The sequence below is a fragment of the Coregonus clupeaformis genome, unplaced genomic scaffold (assembly GCF_020615455.1).
Source record: "Coregonus clupeaformis isolate EN_2021a unplaced genomic scaffold, ASM2061545v1 scaf6663, whole genome shotgun sequence".
Classification (NCBI taxonomy): domain Eukaryota; kingdom Metazoa; phylum Chordata; class Actinopteri; order Salmoniformes; family Salmonidae; genus Coregonus; species Coregonus clupeaformis.
In genome coordinates this window covers 5,300-9,753 of record NW_025540117.1, presented here as the reverse complement: position 1 = coordinate 9,753, position 4,454 = coordinate 5,300, and the positions used below count along the sequence as shown (strand labels likewise).

At 43.5% G+C, this 4,454-nt stretch overlaps 1 long non-coding RNA gene across 1 annotated transcript; it reads left to right on the top strand.

Moving 5' to 3' along the window:
- Positions 1 to 2,263: 2,263 nt before the first annotated feature.
- Positions 2,264 to 4,132, top strand: LOC123491028. Its single transcript, XR_006661133.1, has 3 exons — positions 2,264 to 2,290; positions 3,703 to 3,766; positions 4,001 to 4,132. It is a non-coding gene; the product is annotated as an uncharacterized LOC123491028 (long non-coding RNA).
- Positions 4,133 to 4,454: the final 322 nt, after the last annotated feature.

Sequence of the window (4,454 nt, the reverse complement as noted above, 5' to 3'; positions counted from 1 at the left end):
AGTCAGTTCGTCAGAGTTTCTGCCCTGCTAGAGCTTCCACTGTCAACTGTAAGTGCTGTTATTGTGAAGTGGAAACGTCTAGGAGCAACAACGGCTCACTCGTGGCGGGCTACACAAGCTCACAGAGCGGGACCGCGAGTGCTGAAGCGCACAGCGGTGTGTCTGTCCCGTTTTCACTCACTACCGATTCCAACTTTCCTCTAATCAGCACAACAATGTTTTTAGGGAGCTTCATGAAATGAAGTTTCCATGACCACACACAACCTAAGATCACCATACACAATTTCTGTTCTTCCAGCTTTGTGGCAATTTAGACCCTTTCCTGTTCCAGCATACAATCCGTGCACAGCGAGGTCCATACAGAGATTGCTTGCCGAGATGGTGTTTACTGGCCTGCACAAGCTACCTCACCCCATCAAACACCTTTGGGATGAATACAACGCATTACTGCACCTGCCTACTTCGCTCAACATCAGTGCCTCAGCCTCACTAATGCTTTTGTGGCTGAATGAATCATGTCCCCACAATGTTCCAACATCTAGTGAAAAGCCTTCCCAAGATGGAATGTTATAGCAGCAAAGGGGGGACCAACTCCATATTAATGCCTATGATTTTGGAATGAGATGTTTGATGAGCAGGTGTCCACATACTTTTGGTCATGTAGTGTTTCTCTCGCTCAGAGAGAGAGAGAGAGAGCTGAAGGAGATTGTGAGAGAGAGAGCTGAAGGAGATTGTGAGAGAGAGCTGAAGAAGATTGTGTGTGAGAGAAAGAGAGAGCTGAAGGAGATTGAGAGAGGAGCTGAAGGGGATTGAGAGAGGGAGCTGAAGGGGATTGTGAGAGCACTGACATTCCAGTTGTAACTTGGCAACTGACTTTGGAAGCCATTTGAAGGGCACAGCTGTGGGTTGGCCCCTTGTGACAGAGAGTGTAGTTTATTACTCACAGCCCTAAACCTACTTGCCAGGGTGCAGTCAAAGAGATCTAAGTTACCACTAACATTCATCAGAAAATGCATGCCTATTATACAGTTTCCACTCCCATACATACCTACCGTTTGTGTTTGGTTTTGTTAATAGTATCAAGATGAACCTTGTCAGGAGGTAAAGGGGTCTGGGTTTTATTGGCCTTTATCTCTTTTATGCCCCTCTTTCCACACAGAGCAACTTTGACACAGAAAGTTAACATTTGCATTGAAGTTGCACTCTGAACCGGCATAGCAGTCTCCTGGCTGCACTAGTTGGCTGCAAAATATTGTTCCCTTCTGACTAAAGATGCTTAACTTCTATATCGGCTACTATACACAAACAAAGATGTGTTACTCTCTTTTGAACTTGTAAAGGTGCATTTTCCTGAGGTTCATTGGAGTTACTGTGTAGTAGGTCATCTTGGTTTCGGGAGCAATTGCAAAAGAAAAGAGTGAAGCAAAACTGTACTATTTCCTGTTTTGCCAAAGTAACGGTTGTCCAATTGGCTTAGCCATAGTCATTCATCTAAATGATGAGAATGGAAAGAAGGTTGATGGAAGAGGTTGATAACTTTGCATCATTGTCTCTCTCCTTATAGGTGCTCAGCTTAGTCTCCAGCTGTGGCAGCTCAGGACCTCCAGTCTGTCTTCCAGGCCGGACACCTGACAAGGTGGGGGGTCTTCCATAACATGCATATATTCATATATACACTTATTTTTATTACGACATTGTTGTCTTCACTACCATACACACACATACTCTGGACTTTGGGACACACTGTTTATCAGGCCTCCAGATTCTGGATTATGCACTATGTTGATGTAATGTTCCCATTGTCTTCCCAGATCCAGCTTTTTGCACGAGTGGCAGAAGGATGTCCTTTGACAACCACATATTCTACTACTCCGTATTATTCAACCACACATTCTACTACTACGGCAGTGATAAAGGTATTCAACCACACATTCTACTACTACGGCAGTGAGAAAGGTATTCAACCACACGTTCTACTACTATGGCAGTGAGAAATATTCAACATTCATACTTCACACACAACTGTAGTTTTTGGCGTTTAAGGAATTATATTTATATTTTCATAGTATTCAATATTTATTGAATATATTTAAAATTTATCCAAACAATATGTTCTCTAGTAATCTGGTTGTTGTTGTGTTTATCTCTCTCTCTCTCTCCTCTGACAGACAAGCAGCGAGGGGCGAGGTTTGCGATTGATGGCTACAGTGTCAAGATACTAACACCCTGCAAAAGATTCCAAGAAAGATTGCTGCTTTGAAATTTCTGCCTCTGACAACGAGTATATCATGTGAGGGGGGGGCTTGTCTCTTGATACACTTTGAGGCATACCATACCATAATCAGTGCAGTCTGTCCATGTAACATTTCTGCAACCACTATGGGCGGGTTTCCCGGACACATTCACCGTGCTTGCAAATATCTAATCTCATTGAAATAGCTTTTTAGTCCATGACTAAGATTTATCTGTCTGTAAACATTCCCGATAAAGCTTCTATCATAGTCCAAAACGTGTATGCGTCCACACAGCAGTGTTCTAGAATATTGGACTGTTGGCTTTCATACAATTTTGAATTCTCAGCTCAGCTCAACCAATTTCTCCAACTGTCAACATCTTCAAAGTAATAGAGGGCGTACAGACCACTTGGTTGGGAATTGTGGGGTGTGCGTTCGCCTTGCTTTCCCCAAGATGGTGGTCTCAGAGCGCGTCGCTATTCCCAAACATTTTTGTTTTGTCCACTGTTATCTTGGTTTTCTGTCAGCAGTCCATTTTTCAAAAAAGATTGACTTTCCAAAAGCAAAGTGTCGCTGACCACATCCTAATGATATGCAAAACATACCATTTATTTTATTAAATATTTCTCACATACATATTCATTTCTTAGCTAGTTTTTTCCTTCCTTGAGAAAGTTTATCTAATCATAAATACTGTGCTATTTGTTTATATTAATTAATTTAGGTAATTATGCTGTTTTCTTCTTCCCCTCTCTTTCTGCTCTCTCTCTCTACCTCTCTCTACCTACCCCTCTCTTTCTCCTCTCTCTCTACCTCTCTCTCCCTACCCCTCTCTTTCTCCTCTCTCTACCTACCCCTCTCTTTCTCCTCTCTCTCTCTACCTCTCTCTACCTACCCCTCTCTTTCTCCTCTCTCTCTACCTCTCTCTACCTACCCCTCTCTTTCTCCTCTCCCTCCCTACCCCTCTCTTTCTCCTCCCTCCCCCCTCTCTTTCTCCTCTCTCTCTACCTCTCTCTACCTACCCCTCTCTTTCTGCTCTCTCTCTCTACCTCTCTCTACCTACCCCTCTCTTTCTGCTCTCTCTCTCTACCTCTCTCTACCTACCCCTCTTTTTCTCCTCCCTCTCTCTACCTCTCTCTACCTACCCCTCTCTTTCTGCTCTCTCTCTCTAACCTCTCTCTACCTACCCCTCTCTTTCTCCTCTCTCTCTTTACCTCTCTCTGCCTACCCCTCTCTTTCTCCTCTCGCTACCTCTCTCGCTCTCTCTCTCTCTACCTCTCTCTCTACCTCTACCTCTCTCTCTACCTACCGCTCTCTCTACCTACCTCGCGCTCTCTCTCTCTCTCTCTCTCTCTCTCTCTCTCTCTCTCTCTCTCTCTCTCTCTACCTACCTCTCACTCTACCTACCTCTCTCTCTCTCTATCTCTCTACCTCTACCGCTCTCTCTGTCTCTCCCCTGCTCTCTCAGTTCTGTGCGTCATCTCAGAAAGAGGCAGAGGAATGGGTGGAGCAGATAGATTTTGTGTTGAGAGGTTTGTAATACTCACCATTATACCTAATATTTTATCCAACGCACTTTTCATGTCAAGTCTTTTATGAATAGTTTAATAGTAACAAGTATAGACAAATTCCCTTATTTCATTTGAGGCTTTGTGTGAGGGTGGCTGTGTGTGTGTGTGTGTGTGTGTGGATGTGGGTGGCTGTGTGTGTGTGTGGATGTGGGTGGCTGTGTGTGTGGCTGTGTGGCTGTGCGTGTGAGTTTGCAGACATGTCAGGGGTCATTCCGTTGGACGAGGAGACGTACGATGACATTGGCACTGTCGAGGTGGAGCCTATTGACGATGACATCTACGAAGAACTCCCAGGTCTACCATTTCTCACACACACATACATATACATACATACATACATACATACATACACTACCAGTCAAAAGTTTGGACACACCTACTCATTCCAGGGTTTTTCTTTTTATTTTTATTTTTCTACATTTTAGTAATATAAAACCTCAAACTATGAAATAACACACATATGAATCATTAGCAACCAAAAAAAGTGTTAAACAAATCAAAATATATTTTAGATTCTTCAAAGTAACAGTCCTCAGACAGGCTAAATCCCTCTCACAACACCATAGTAACAGTCTACAGCCAGGCTAAATCCCTCTCACAACACCATAGTAACAGTCTACAGCCAGGCTAAATCCCTCTCACAACACCA